Below are 17,424 nucleotides of genomic sequence, written 5' to 3' on the forward strand. Positions count from 1 at the left end.
CGATATATATATAACGAAACTTGATATATATATAATGAAACTTGATATATATATAATGAAAGTCGATATATATATAATGAAACTTGATATATATATATAATGAAAGTCGATATATATATAATGAAACTTGATATATATATAATGAAACTTGATATATATATAATGAAACTTGATATATATATATATATATATATATATATATATATATATATATATATATATATATATATATCGACTTTCATTATATATATATCAACTTTCATTATATATATATCAAGTTTCATTATATATATATCGACTTTCATTATATATATATCAACTTTCATTATATATATATCGACTTTCATTATATATATATCAACTTTCATTATATATATATATCAACTTTCATTATATATATATCGACTTTCATTATATATATATATATATCAACTTTCATTATATATATATCAAATCTTTTTTCCTACCGAGCCCCGGAAGGGACATGTCCGTATGGCGAAGCGACAATGAAGGACACTCACCCGGACGAGAATTTTATTGAGTTTTATTTTGAAATCGGCCTGAAATACACAGACATTCAAGCAGTGCGATGCGCTAAGAGTCTGCCATGCAGACCAGCGATCCTGATAATGGTAAGTTTATTTCTCCAACATCCTGCTGTTATCCTACTATGAATACGCTAGCTACAACAGTCCCACATCAGTATTATGAACGTTCCGCCAGCTAACGCGGTCCGGACACCGGATCACTGATTGGAGGTTGGCGTTGAACTATTGTTTGCCAGCCAGTTAGCCGCTGGTAAGCTAACAAGCTATGAAACAACTCCTTATAAAACCGGAGGAAAGCAGCAGCAATATTTCAGTCCAAGACCTGTATTCAGAACCTCCCACGCTGTTACACAATGACCCATTAATCATATTACTGAACTATATGGTTATCATTGAAATTTTCCTTGAAGAACCAGTGAACTCTTTGCGAACACATTTTAATTTATGTGTTGATTATGTTTCGTATCAGTAATACAAGTCTAAAAAACTGATTCAAATGATCAAGTTAACACAATGAAGTAAAGAGTACTGGTAATCTGCAGCTATTTTCATAATTTCAAGGTAAAATTCTGATGTGTGATTTTCTAGCTTTGCAGATGTGGAAATCCAATGCACTGATTTCTTATACACAGATGCTTTTGGTGTTTTTTGTTGTAAAATAAAACAAGGCATTTATCACTGTTGGAAATTATTACAGGTATTATTTGTAACACTTTCTAACATTGTATGGACAAAGCAATAAATCAGTTAATGGATAAAATCATTTGTATTACAGATGCTATCAACAGCATGTCTTGTTCATTTTATTAAGTTGTCGGCCTTGGATGATGAGGTCCAGTTACCAGGAGCACTAGTCTGCAGCTTACTGGTTCCGTCCTGCAGCTCCTCCACGCCGTCCTCCTCTCTACAGACCAAATCAAGTAAGATCTGTTTAGACTATGCAGACATCAACATGATCAGTATGTTATCTTTTGACCCATCCTAAAATCACAAAATAGAACATTTACTTTAAGTTAACTGTGTTTATGAAAATAGAAAATAATTACTGACAACTAGTACTTTTTGGTGCTTTTATGCAGGAAAAGGGAACCAGGAAGCTGCTTTGGATCCTCTGCAGTATCTGGAGAGGTCAGAGGAACGGTTCTTGGAACAGATCGGAAGACACCAAGACGTGACCTCTGCCATTCTCCAGAACATCCAGAAGATGAATGAAAACCTTGGTTGCACTGATGGGACGCATGGCGTCGGTGCTGGAGCAACTGTCCCAGAATTAAACTGCATTGTTGACTATTGGCTTTTCTAGAAAATAAATCTTTTTTAGTACTTCACCTGTTTTGTATTTTACTCATGCACTTTGGGTGAATAAACAGAAATTTGTGATGAGAGATGCAAATTTTGTCTATAATCTACAGAGACTTTATTCAGTGTTCAGTGCACACTTTTGTTACACACATTTTGACAGATAAGCAGTTGTGCTTTTCAAGCAGATTTTAGTCAGAAACATCAGTAGCATATGTGTTTTTTTTTACTGTTACACCAATCTAGGTAGATAAACTGCACTACTGCAGCAGACATATTATTGAAATGTGCTTCTATTATGTGTCTACATACACTGCTCACAAATAGTTATTCAACTTTTGGGTGAAATTGATGGAAAATATAAAAAGTGCATGCTTTAGTGATATATCATAAAAATAGGGTATTTAACTAGAAACATGCAATAGTGATTTCCTCATCTCAAAAAAATTTATTGAATCAAAAGCTAACAACAGTGGAGGGTATGTCACAATAAAAATGTCTCAGTTTGGACAGAACAGCAGCCTTCAGCTGAAATCCAGTACAATTGTGTCCCACCAGTGGCGTGATCATGGATGTGTCCAGGCAGCAGCTGACCTCTGCCTCGTAATTAGCCTTAAGACCAGCTATAAAGATAAACATAGATATTATCATTATCATCAACATATGGTGCATGTGTTTAACCTTTAAGCTATGTAGGGATGCAAATGTAGTCGAAGCTAAGTAGCTAAGCTAATGCTAACACGTTCAGTGTTCAGAATCAAAACATCTCTAAAAATTACCTGTTTTCTCAAACGTAGTCGCCGTTCCCTGTGACAACCATGAAGACAGATAATCACAGAAGAGCTCATCTGAAGAGCAAATGTCCAATAAGGTTCCTGTTTTTGTTTGCCATGTCCTTCCAGGGCTCAGTAGGAAAAAGTCTGAATATATGGAATGAAACTTTGAATAGATGGAATGAAAATCTGAACATTCTATATTCCGACTTTCATTATATATATATCTCAACTTTCATTATATATATATCAACTTTCATTATATATATATCAAGTTTCATTATATATATATCAAGTTTCATTATATATATATCGACTTTCATTATATATATATCAAGTTTCATTATATATATATCAAGTTTCATTATATATATATCGACTTTCATTATATATATATCAAGTTTCATTATATATATATATCAAGTTTCATTATATATATATCGACTTTCATTATATATATATCAAGTTTCATTATATATATATCAAGTTTCATTATATATATATATCAAGTTTCATTATATATATATATCAAGTTTCATTATATATATATCAAGTTTCATTATATATATATCAAGTTTCATTATATATATATCAAGTTTCATTATATATATATCGACTTTCATTATATATATATCAAGTTTCATTATATATATATCAACTTTCATTATATATATATCAAGTTTCATTATATATATATCGACTTTCATTATATATATAATTTCCTAAACGGCATGCCATATATATATATACATATATATATATATAAAATATGGCATGCCTATGGCATGCCGTTTAGGAAATTATATATATAATGAAAGTCGATATATATATAATGAAACTTGATATATATATAATGAAACTCGATATATATATAATGAAAGTCGATATATATATAATGAAACTTGATATATATATAATGAAATTTGATATATATATAATGAAAGTCGATATATATATAATGAAACTTGATATATATATATAATGAAACTTGATATATATATAATGAAAGTCGATATATATATAATGAAACTTGATATATATATATATAATGAAACTTGATATATATATATAATGAAAGTTGATATATATATAATGAAAGTCGATATATATATAATGAAACTTGATATATATATAATGAAACTTGATATATATATAATGAAACTTGATATATATATATATAATGAAAGTCGATATATATATAATGAAAGTTGATATATATATAATGAAAGTTGATATATATATATAATGAAAGTCGGAATATAGAATGTTCAGATTTTCATTCCATCTATTCAAAGTTTCATTCCATATATTCAGACTTTTTCCTACTGAGCCCTGGAAGGACATGGCAAACAAAAACAGGAACCTTATTGGACATTTGCTCTTCAGATGAGCTCTTCTGTGATTATCTATCTGTCTTCATGGTTGTCACAGGGAACGGCGACTACGTTTGAGAAAACAGGTAATTTTTAGAGATGTTTTGATTCTGAACACTGAACGTGTTAGCATTAGCTTAGCTACTTAGCTTCGACTACATTTGCATCCCTACATAGCTTAAAGGTTAAACACATGCACCATATGTTGATGATAATGATAATATCTATGTTTATCTTTATAGCTGGTCTTAAGGCTAATTACGAGGCAGAGGTCAGCTACTGCCTGGACACATCCATGATCACGCCACTGGTGGGACACAGTTGTACTGGATTTCAGCTGAAGGCTGCTGTTCTGTCCAAACTGAGACATTTTTTATTGTGACATACCCTCCACTGTTGTTAGCTTTTGATTCAATACATTTTTTTGAGATGAGGAAATCACTATTGCATGTTTCTAGTTAAATACCCTACTTTTATGATATATCACTACAGCATGCACTTTTTATATTTTCCATCAATTTCACCCAAAAGTTGAATAACTATTTGTGAGCAGTGTATGTAGACACATAATAGAAGCACATTTCAATAATATATCTGCTGCAGTAGTGCAGTTTATCTACCTAGCTTGGTGTAACAGTAAAAAAAACATATGCTACTGATGTTTCTGACTAAAATCTGCTTGAAAAGCACAACTGCTTATCTGTCAAATGTGTGTAACAAAAGTGTGCACTGAACACTGAATAAAGTCTCTGTAGATGATAGACAAAATTTGCATCTCATCACAAATTTCTGTTTATTCACCCAAAGTGCATGGGTAAAGTACAAAACAGGTGAAGTACTAAAAAAGATTTATTTTCTAGAAAAGCCAATAGTCAACAATGCAGTTTAATTCTGGGACAGTTGCTCCAGCACCGACACCATGCGTCCCATCAGTGCAACCAAGGTTTTCATTCATCTTCTGGATGTTCTGGAGAATGGCAGAGGTCACGTCTTGGTGTCTTCCGATCTGTTCCAAGAACCGTTCCTCTGACCTCTCCAGATACTGCAGAGGATCCACAGCAGCTTCCTGGTTCCCTTTTCCTGCATAAAAGCACCAAAAAGTACTAGTTGTCAGTAATTATTTTCTATTTTCATAAACACAGTTAACTTAAAGTAAATGTTCTATTTTGTGATTTTAGGATGGGTCAAAAGATAACATACTGATCATGTTGATGTCTGCATAGTCTAAACAGATCTTACTTGATTTGGTCTGTAGAGAGGAGGACAGCGTGGAGGAGCTGCAGGACGGAACCAGTAAGCTGCAGACTAGTGCTCCTGGTAACTGGACCTCATCATCCAAGGCCGACAACTCAATAAAATGAACAAGACATGCTGTTGATAGCATCTGTAATACAAATGATTTTATCCATTAACTGATTTATTGCTTTGTCCATACAATGTTAGAAAGTGTTACAAATAATACCTGTAATAATTTCCAACAGTGATAAATGCCTTGTTTTATTTTACAACAAAAAACACCAAAAGCATCTGTGTATAAGAAATCAGTGCATTGGATTTCCACATCTGCAAAGCTAGAAAATCACACATCAGAATTTTACCTTGAAATTATGAAAATAGCTGCAATTACCAGTACTCTTTACTTCATTGTGTTAACTTGATCATTTGAATCAGTTTTTTAGACATGTATTACTGATACGAAACATAATCAACACATAAATTAAAATGTGTTCGCAAAGAGTTCACTGGTTCTTCAAGGGAAATTTCAATGATAACCATATAGTTCAGTAATATGATTAATGGGTCATTGTGTAACAGCGTGGGAGGTTCTGAATACAGGTCTTGGACTGAAATATTGCTGCTGCTTTCCTCCGGTTTTATAAGGAGTTGTTTCATAGCTTGTTAGCTTACCAGCGGCTAACTGGGCTGGCAAACAATAGTTCAACGCCCAACCTCTAATCAGTGATCCGGTGTCCGGACCGCGTTAGCTGGCGGAACGTTCATAATACTGATGTGGGACTGTTGTAGCTAGCGTATTCATAGTAGGATAACAGCAGGATGTTGGAGAAATAAAACTTACCATTATCAGGATCGCTGGTCTGCATGGCAGACTCTTAGCGCATCGCACTGCTTGAATGTCTGTGTATTCAGGCCGATTTCAAAATAAAACTCAATAAAATTCTCGTCCGGGTGAGTGTCCTTCATTGTCGCTTCGCCATACGGACATGTCCCTTCCGGGGCTCGGTAGGAAAAAAGATTTGATATATATATAATGAAAGTTGATATATATATAATGAAAGTCGATATATATATATAATGAAAGTTGATATATATATAATGAAAGTTGATATATATATAATGAAAGTTGATATATATATAATGAAAAGTTGATATATATATATAATGAAAGTCGATATATATTAATAATGAAAGTCGATATATATATAATGAAAGTCGATATAATAAATGAAGTCGATATATATATAATGAACTGATATATATATAATGAAAGTGATATATATATAATGAAACTTGATATATATATATGAAAGTCGATATTAATATAATGAAAGTCGATATATATATATATATATATAATATATATATCAAGTTTCATTATATATATATATTCAAGTTTCATTATATATATATCAAGTTTCATTATATATATATCGACTTTCATTATATATATAATTTCCTAAACGGCATGCCATACATGCCATATATTATATATATATATATATATATATATATATATATTTCTTAGATTCATTATGATCATGTCTTTACAGATTCATAATTATTTTTTGATGGAAACAATCACTTATTAATAAAAATTACTGAATACCACTAAAATAATCAACTAAATAACCGTCCAAATTAACAACAACCACCTTCTAATTGGCTAAACAATAATAAAATGAGTTTGTTCAAAAATTGTTTTGATTGTGTTATTTTTTATTAAGTTGGGATAATCATGACAGTTATGTCTTTTTTGGCAATATATCAAATTTTATATGTGTCTGTGTCCAAGAAATGACTTTTCAACTACCTGCCTGTGCAAGAGTCTAGGAATTTTTCTTCTGGATCTCCAGAACACTCATCCTAATCCACAGTCTTTCTCATCCTGGTCCTTAAATCCACAGGACTTACATCCTTCCTTCATTAACGCCTCCTGTCTGCCCTCCACCCAACCCCTCTCCATTGTGTGCACATTAATTCTCCTCTCCCTCCCATAGTGCCCGACGTTACACAGAGAGGAAGCTGCCTTTCCACTTCCTCCTTTGGTGGTGAGAACAATTTATGCCTTGTCTCTCACCCTGTCTCTCTCTCTCTCTCTCTCTCTGTCGCTCTGTCTCCTTGAAACCTCTCAGAGTAGCTGGTTTTCTGACGCAGGTCCTGATGCTTCAAGTCGTAGAAAGATCGTGACTCATATACTGAATATGCACTTATTCAAGTTCTAGGAAAGTGTGTGGAGCAGAAGAATAATTTGTCCGTTACAGTAATGACAACCACAAGCTGAAACGCGTTAGTCTTTCAGTGAAATTAGTCTTCTGATATTCTGAAGATGAAGTTCTTGACCATTTAAGATTATTAGAAATCAGAAATCCCAAATGGTAAACAACTGTAGCCCTACACTAAATGATACAGTACTTGCACAAAATATCTAAAAACTATCCTTTGTACGACACAGTTGCTGCTCTTTGCCCTGTAGTACTGCCTCAGGATTTTAGCAAATCGTCTCCTCCATAATACACAGTATGCCAGTGGGTCCCATTATTTTTAAAAAACAGCCAGGTATAACTGACTGGAGAACCCTGGTAACAAGTGGAACAATCAATCAATCAATCAATCAATCAATCAATCAATCAAATCAATCAATCAATCAATCAATCAATCAATCAATCAATCAGTCAGTCAATCAATCAATCAATCAATCAATCAATCAAAACCTTTATTGTCATTGCACACTTTCATATACAATGAAATTTCATTAACATCACCCTCTTTGTGTCATTTTATCCTCAAGTGTCTTCTACAAGTACTTACTATCATCAACCAATGTTTGATTAGGTCACTGAATGGGTTGATGTACAAAATCCCCCCAAAAGCATGGGACAAAGGAAAAAACATATTGCAGTATGTCTTTGATGCATGAACTGGGTCGATATATAATTTGCAGGAGTTTTGTAACATAAGATGACAGGTATCATAGTTGACATTTTTGCTGTTTTCAGGCCTAAATCACCCATAGGCCCCCGCCCCCCCCTTTATTAAACCAAATACCACAAGGAAAATTTTTTTACAGAAAGATTCTCTCAATATCATATATACAGTTATGTAAAATTTGAAATGAAAGCTAGTTAAAAAGATGTGTAGCTAGGAAGTGTTGGACGATGCGGATAAAGTCCCACCACTTAGGAACTCACACACTACTTTATATTACTATGTATATTAATTTGTGAAGCCATGATCATAATGAGCATAAAAACATTATTTTTTTATTTTTATAGAAATATATGCAAGATATATCCCTTCAAAAGTCCCTTAATTATATATTGACCTAACTGTATAGACATGAACTGTGGATTATCATGTCATGCTAATTTGATGACTTTGTTGCCAATCATGTTTTTGCTCACAAATCCCTGCTATTGTGCATCATCAGATTACCAATACAATTAAAATTGTATTTTATTAAAACAAATCTGAATCAGAACTATAGAGGTGCTATGACACATTTTAAGACAATTATACTAAACTGCAGCAATGTAAGATGTTGCACTAAATAGTGGCACATGGGGGATGCTATCACAAAATCAGGCACTTGTACCAAAAGTTCTGCCAGTTTGTTTTTTTTTTCCAGCAATGGTGACAACAGGGTATCCGAGAGTGACTTTGCATGCTTTACAGTGTCTTCACCAAATCACAAATACTTAGCACCAGACATACCGACCTGAGAAAGCAGTGGCCCCTTTAACAGCACAGCCCCCTCACAGAAACAGGAGGGTGGTGTTTGCTGGTGCTCTAACAGGACATGGAAAGGGAAACCTTATCACAAATGCAGGTTAGTGAGTCCAAACAGTCCAGTCTTCTCCACCATTTAAACACACAGCTCTCTTTTGTAATCTTACCAGCGATCAATTGTAGTAAAACCTCCAACAAACCTCATACAATAACCGGTGAAAAATATTTACAGAGAAACAAACTATTAATTTTGACCGCTACTTTGCCGAAAGTAATGACGCATTTTACTTTCTTATTGCTCGAAATTTTATTCATGTGAGTGTTTTTGTTTGCCAGTTCCTGTAGTAAAGTGTGTCTAGCAGGTCTGGTTATGCACTTCCAGGCTGCCCCATGAGACTGTGTGGGTCGCTGAGCACACGGAGGAGAGCGGACTGGTCCAAATTCAACAAATCTGACCTCCCAAACACAATGGCAGAACCCAAGTCCAGCTGGGCGACAAGAGCTCAGCCCTCAAAAAACACAATACTATGGCTCAGAACCAGACGTGACACATGTTGTAGGGCCATGTGTGCGTGTGTGAATTCATGTAGCTTATGTGTGGGCATCTGTGCGTATGTTTTTTGTTCATATATACAGAGGTTGGCTCAACAATAAAAGTATAAACCAGAATAAATGAGTAGGAGACACATTGAATGCATGATTACATGCCCACTGATTGTGATCATGTCGTAACATGGCAAAAGGGAGTAAGTTACTTTGAAAGACGGTTGTTGAGGCCACAGTGGCAGGGAGCTTCAGTCATAGGTGTCTCAGCTGGAACTCTATGAACATGTACAGTGACTAAAGTGACATGTGCATCCAGATCTATTGGGAAGACAGCAGTGAACAGGGTATAGGGCAGCACATATTTCATGTCCATGATGCTTGTGACTTAGTGGAATTAGGAGCACATGAATGCACATGTTTGAGTTCCCACAGAGATGTAGTAATCACTGATATTGTCCTTCATCATCTTTCCCAAAAAGTGGGGGGACATGTGGTGTAAACTAAGAGACCCCAAATGCCTCACCCCTGCAGTGAGGGCATTGGGTGACTCTGTTCTGCTATGGGGGGCATTTTGCTGGCATGGTTTAGGCCCACTTGTCCCCTTAAAGGGAATTGTCATTGCTAATCAGTACAAAGTTGTTCTGAGCGATCACCTTTATCCTGTGATGAAAACTTTCTATCCTGATGGGAGTGGTGTCTTCCAGGATGACAACGTCCTCATCCAAAGGGCACGAAGGAGTTAGTGAAAGTTTGATGAGTATGCGAAAATTATGGAAACAAATGCATTGTGGCCTTCGCAGTCCACAGATCTCAACCCAGCTAAACACTATGGAACATTTTGGACTGACGAGGACAGTTTCACTGCATGTGTCACAGAAAACGCAGACAAATAATCTCTCATCCTGACTCTAACGCTCCAAAACTGTTCACACTTAAATGAAAATTTTCTTTGATGATGTCCCTTTTGCAGCACAAATGAATATTGATGAATATTTACTGGTATCTTCACAGCTGTTATTTGGAAGCGGGTTGTCAGTTTGTATGTTCATACATGGCAAACAGCACCATTAGGAAATGCTAGTTGTTTGTTGGTAGTTCTTGAATTTCCCTCGGGATTAATAAAATATCTATCTATCTATCTATCTATCTATCTATCTCTATCTATCTATCTATCTATCTATCTAGTCGTCCTCCATTCACTTATCCCCTTTGTCAGACTTCTTTAGCATGATAACTGCTCAGATACATAAACCAATACTTAAGGTGCCATATTGTATGTTTAGATTGGATGTAGAGCTGCTGACACCAAATTTTGGTTTGGCTAATCACTGACCCCAAAGAGAATGAATCCAACATTTTTAAGTTCTGACATATTTCATGCACCCAGTGGCAGCTGTAGTTCTAATTTGCTGTCGATTGCACATGACAAAAATTGCGTGCCATGGGAACAGGTAATTAGAAAGAGATTTCTACTACATCATCAAAACGTCAAAAGAAGGAGTATCTTCTGGAAGAATAATGGTCCGTCCTTTAAAAGATTTGGCGAATCAATGCCGAGGCTCATCGAAGCTGTCTGGGCAGCAGGTTGTGGCCTAAAACCTCACAAAGAATTTTTATGTTCCTTGAATTTATCACCATGAATGAGCACATATAAACTCAAACTGACTGTCTGGTATACGTTTTGGCCTCAGTTTGAGATCATTGGGTCATGCTCCTAGACTGCAGCCTTTATCAATCTTCTCACCGGTTTCCGTTGGCTAATGAATCGAGTGGCCACCGTGTCACCAGTGTTTACTCAGGGAATTTTTAATGCCTTTGTGAATGGCTTCGCAGTTTCTCACCATTGCAGGAAAGAAACGGCAGCTTCCTCTCAAAGGAAATGAGAAATTTCCTTGAAAGAATTCACACCTGAAAGTGAGAAAGATATGCGTTTAAAGTGGCAGCAATACAAAAAAGTTGCCGGTAAAACGTTGGTATCTTGAAGGCTAATGGCTCTATTTAAACAAAAGAAGTGACTCCAAACAGATGACTCATGAAAAAGAAAGAAAGAAAAACGAATGCTTTGTCACTGAGCGCTAGTCACCAAACACAAAAGAAAAATGAAGCTCACAACCATTTGCACAAATATGTCCGGACTTATGGTTGCACACTAAACAAACAAGTTCAGAAACACGTTTGTCTCTGTCTTTAAACGTAAGCCTGACGCCATTGAGGTCTTAGTGTTGTGCTATGTCATGGGACTCAGCGCTGCCCCAGGTCACGCTGTATCTGTGAAGGGCATCGCTGACACCATCTCTTTAAACCCGCTGTGAATGCTTCCTCTGTGTATGTGAATATACGTATGACACAGAAGATTCATGTGGAGTTCATGTGAGTAAAGAAGTGAGAAAAAGACAACCTATTATAATGGAAATACCTGGTTTTCTTCAAAAATGCTGTGTGATCAACTCAGTTTTGCAGAATGGCAAATTGATGATTTTACTATGAATATTATATGCTGGAATATTGTCTTTAATATTTGATTTATAGGTAAAAGTATCCCAGTAACATTAAAAATCCTGCATTTAAAATGAATGCTTCTTTATTTATTTATTAATTATCTTTGCATGCAAGCCTGATATGGAGACTACAATAATTTTGATTCTAAATTGTTTGACTGTCAGTTTAGTTAAAATTTAAAATTTAATCTTTGTAAACTTATTTTTTTAATTCTAATTTGAATATATACAGATGAGTGTGCTTTTCCTTCTCATTCTGTCATTATAATAATTATTTTCCTGCTTTTTTCTTCAAAAAAATTACCAGATGATTATTAGGTGAAAGTAGCCCAGTATTACATTAAATGAATGCTACTTTAGTCTATTTATTAATAATAATCCTTGCATGCAAGCCGGATATGGAGGCTACAATAATTTAGATTTATAAATTGTTTGATAGTCAGTTTAATTAAAATTTAATTTCTGTACAGTAAACTTCCATTTAAAAAAAAAATCTAATTTGTACAGATTAATGTGGTTTTCTTTTCTCATTCTGTCATTATAATAATCATTTTTCCTGCTTTATTTTGAGAAAAATTCTCAGTGATGAATGGGAATTCTGTTGCCAAATGAATATGACATAGAATAATGTACTTTATATCACACAAATTAAATTGACTTTTTGACATTAACTGGCTGTAGTTGAATATGAATTCTTTAAAATAAAATAAAACAAAGTAAATTCATAATGATTTTGATGGATGTGAGTTCTGTTGCCAAACAAATATAAATTTGACACAATATAATGTGAATTATTAATTGATTTTGTTACATTTTAATTGAAGAATTCATGTTATGGGGCAGATTCACATGTCCTTAATTTATTTATTCATTTACTTTTATTAATACAGGTATTTTACAACACATTTACCTTCACAGCAAGACTTTAATTTTGCCAAAATTACAAGAAAAAGCAACAACTATAGAGAAATGAAAAAGCTAAACATGATGATGCCAGTTTCTGTATCACGTGCCCGGCAGTAATAACTACATTGCTGATGCTGTAGGATCTTCCTTAAGCTCTGCCCTCCGCTCAGAGAATAAACGTGTGAATGTAACTTTCAGGACAGGCGAAAAATTATTCTGACTTCAATAATCTCAGTCTTTCAGTCTCATTCTCCGTTGTATGGAGTGACTGAACATTCCTTCCATTAGAGGACATCAGGCTGGTGTTGGGAAACTCTCTGTTGGGTAAAGGATGCCCCCTATCAGTTTCAATAGATTATTCAAATCAAGTTTAAAGTGTGTAATTCATGAAGACTGTTCTGTTTCGTAACATCAGCATTTCTGTCTGCTTGTGAAACTTTGAGGTCTCAGCAAAGGAGTCGAGCAGAAGCAGGATTTTATATTAAAGAATGAGGATGGGATGATTCAGTTATGCTGTGTAAATGTCAGGGTTTTTTTTTTTCCCCCAGGGGCCAATAAGAAAATGACAAAATTTGACCTGTCTTGTCTCTTTAAGTCCGATTTTGTATTGTGGGGGTGGTACACAATGGTGGGAAACATCTAAGTACATTTACTCAAGTGCTATGTTATGGAAACAATCAGTTATTATTAAAAATGACTGGCTATCACTAAAATGTCAACTAAATAACCATCACAATTTAATAACAACCACCTTCTGATTAGCTAAACAATAATAAAATTAGCTTATTCAAAAGTGTGTTCTTTTTATTAACTTGAGATAATTGTGACAGGTATTTCTTTTTTGGCAATATATCAAATTTTATGTTGAAAAAGACAAATTGTATCTGTGTCCGAGAAGTCACTTTCAACTGAGTTGCCCATTACAGAAACACCTCTAAATGAAGTTTGTTAATTCCAGATCACATGACCTGCTCCACATGATGCCATTTCCTCCTGAAGAAAAGACTGAAAGACTCCAAGGCTTTCTGAGTTATTTATATAAAGTAGTGTGTGAGTCAAGTGTGGATTTATGGAATTTCGACAGTGTTAGTACAACATCGTTATAAATAACTTTCAATTTCAATTTTACTCAATTGTATATATAATATTTACAAGAATCCTTCTGTAAAATGCCATGTGGTGTTTGGTTATAGGCGGCCATGTTGATTTTAGGCCTGAAAACAACAAAAATGTCTACTGAGATACCTGTCAACTATGTTACAAAAAGTCTCACAATTATATCTCGACCCTGAAGCAATAAATTTGATGCTGTGTTCTCTGTCAGTTTATCACATTTCTCCTCCATCTCTTCATCTAGCAAAGAACTCTTGTAAAGAAACCCCTTTTGGCTTTATAAAGAAGTTTACCTGCTTGCTTGCAGTTCAGAAGGTGCACTTTCTCTGCTGTGTAGCATGAGGCCAAACCAGAAGCAGAGAAACGCTATCAGGAGCTACCTTCTGCTTTCATGATAGATCAAGGCATAGGCATATGTTTAGACAAGGACCCTTTCCAGACTTATTCTATATGGTACATTAATTTTAAGTGTTTTCAGCACATTGAACTACTTCTGTGTTTTCCTCAGGGAGTGGTGGAGATGTTCATTGTGTGAGGGGTAACAAGAAGGCCAAATCAAACCACCCCCCTGCCAGCCAGTCTTAGAATCACATAATGCGTATTGTTACATGAAACAGACGTCTTAAATTGCATCACATTGATAAGGCCGTTACAAAAGTAAGATTTCTGTTACTTCCTGTCTCGAAAAGACCCTGCGAGCAGGAAGCACGTGGCACCATAGCGCTGTAGGCAGATTGCCGTACGATATGTTTGTTAGCGTGTTAGCATTCTGATTAACGGCCAGTTGGTGCCATGCTTCGGAGGTCTAATCTGGCCTCATGCCTCACTGCACGCGCTCAAAAGAGTCCGCGCCCTGCATCATGACATCATGTCTTTGTGTGAAATCCCGGTGCCATTCACGGGCCCACCGTAGGGCTTAGCATGCAAGCGTCCACTATACCAACACACAGCTCTTTAAAGGGAGTCCCCTGGTCCCCCAGCTCAGTGGATACACCCTCATACCTCCACACAGCTCCCAACATGGCTTCCATATTTCAACACAACGCGCTGCACCCAAAATCATTCAGGGCCCAGATGAGAACGAGTGTTTGGGGTTTTTTTGAGGATGGTTTTATTTCAGAAGATATCATGGCTCCTGGATATATGGCGATTAGGTGTATCTATCCATTCAGAATGCCCTAACAGTCAGCGTGAAACTCGCTAAAGGATTTTGGGGCGTTTAAACACTGGTTCATTACATCATTCATTCGTGAAGCTCATTTCAGAGGCCAAATCTCCCATCAACCATCAGATCAGAGAGCACAGAGGTGGTTCATAAGCCCAGTGATGTCACTTTGAACTGTGAACGCTATTGGCTGAGAGACGGTGAAGGCCGGCTGTAATATGGGGAGAGTAGAGACACATCCATAAAAGGAGTGATGACTTCTACGGATGAATGATTAGCGAATTTTGACAGCTGTATGTCTAACATGTGACCTTCTAGCACGAAATTAATTATGTTATACCATAAGCAGAATCAATAAAAATAGTTGAACAAATAACTAATCAATTAAGCTGCATCTCTGTCTTTATTCTTTGACTCATAAACTAAAAATTATTACTATTTTCTTCTAGTTCTTTAAATAAATTAAAGCAAAACAGCTTCAAGAAACAGCACTAATGAAGCCATAGAGACCTTCAAGGAAAATTTAATTTTCAGAAACATTTCATTGGGTCCTGGGAATACACAACAGTTGTGGAACCTGGAAATCTGATTGTGAAGAGGGAAATGAGTTGTTTAACTGCAAATAAACAGTTTCTGACTGCCATGTAATTGTTTGGCTCCTTCCTTTAATTTGGTGCATCAGTGACTTACCAAGAGAGCAAGTTTTCAACAGTTTAGATAGCAGGCAAACAAAAGCTTTCTTCAAATAAACCTCTCCAAAGTCCAAGTGGGGTTTATGTTAAAAGTATTAAAATGTTGGCACAAAGAAATCTCATTGTTGACACGCAGCAGGTCCTAGTGGCTTGGTTCTGCTGCTCTACACAATGTGTAGTGTGTAGAACGTCCTGTTTCCATTTGCTGATAGATGCATATAGAAACATATGGATGCAGGAAAACTTTTTTTTTTTATAACTTGAATAACATCACATGTTAATGTTAAAAGCAAGATTAGCTGAGCAGAAAGTTCTGATTCCCATTTTCCAAGTTGAACAAAAAATGATGTTGCAACTTTTGATTTTTATAAATCATTTTGAAAAATGACACCAGTTTTTTTTTTCAAATGTTGAGGATGATGAAGACTGGAAGCATCAATGTGAGATTGATTTTGTGTCATTTTTCTGTTTTAGCAAAAAGCAAACCTTTATTATAAATAATATACAAATATTACCGTTCGGTCAAAAAGTACTAACATGTGTATTTCTAAAAAGTATTAACTGTTATTATATGCAAATTATATTATATTAATCAATGATAATTTACCATATCAGTTGTAACTACAATAAAAAAACAGCATTATAAAATATTAGACTGCATTATAAAATCATCAGGAAGTAATACTGCTGTGCTATTGTGCGTTCATGTCTTTGTGTTTAGACCATTTGTTTAAAGATATCAAAGCTTAATGTTGAACAGATTAAACATGCCACCATGTCCCATCATTAAGCAGGCATTTTAGTTATCATTTATAGTCATAAATGGGCTTATCAAGCCAGTGACTGTAGTTGTGCAAACTATAAGTTATGATGGCAAATGAAGATACAGAGATTTTAAAAGGTATTTTGATGCTGCAGCCACACTTTTAAATGCATGCATTTCATTGCATTAGGTAACAAATTAGATAGGAAAATGGCACAAGTAAATTTTACATGTAAAATATTTACAAAAAATAAATCTGCAAGGTTTTAAATGCTAAATACGTATCAGTTCACACTAAAGACACTGGAGTATTTGGATACCAAATGGCGGCTTTGCTAAAGATCAGAGTTACATTGTTTTAGTCGGTAGTTTTACATCCTTCAGATTGCAGAGCTGCTCTGTAGGATTAATGTTAGAACTCTGGAACATTGGAAACTCTAAGACTTTCAGTCAGATTTTTTTTTTTCCCGGGACAAAATATTTCTTCATCAGGCGGCTGGTATACTTTGGATCGATATCCAGAAGAAAAATCCATTTCTGTCGCTTCTATTTTTTTTGGCTGTACACTTTAGGGTCCATGGTTCCACCGATAAATACAGCTTCACTTGTATTTATTTTGCCATTAATGCAGTCTGGGTGTTATTCTTTCCGTGATTCTTTCAGTATAAGCTTTCTAATGTACCACTCTATCTTTGATGGTGTTTCAAATGGTCTTGGGTTCAGTGAATTCCATTTTTCTTGATTTTTTCTCAGTTTTATGCAGTTCCATCTGCTGCTGCTCTT

General features: G+C 35.0%; 1 protein-coding gene and 1 long non-coding RNA gene across 5 annotated transcripts in view; one reads left to right on the forward strand and one right to left on the reverse strand.

Moving 5' to 3' along the window:
- Positions 1-17,424, reverse strand: part of si:ch211-214p13.3 (nectin-1) — a 90,800-nt gene that overhangs the window by 11,979 nt on the left and 61,397 nt on the right. The window lies entirely within an intron of this gene.
- Positions 491-1,933, forward strand: LOC127537203 (uncharacterized). 3 transcript variants are annotated; one of them, XR_007946822.1, is made up of 3 exons: positions 491-632; positions 1,324-1,468; positions 1,628-1,933. It is a non-coding gene; the product is annotated as an uncharacterized LOC127537203 (long non-coding RNA). The 3 variants fall into 3 exon arrangements; XR_007946821.1 differs by having other exon boundaries at positions 502-632; positions 1,360-1,468; XR_007946820.1 differs by lacking the exon at positions 491-632 and having other exon boundaries at positions 644-1,468.

This window comes from Acanthochromis polyacanthus, chromosome 14 (genome assembly GCF_021347895.1).
Source record: "Acanthochromis polyacanthus isolate Apoly-LR-REF ecotype Palm Island chromosome 14, KAUST_Apoly_ChrSc, whole genome shotgun sequence".
Classification (NCBI taxonomy): domain Eukaryota; kingdom Metazoa; phylum Chordata; class Actinopteri; family Pomacentridae; genus Acanthochromis; species Acanthochromis polyacanthus.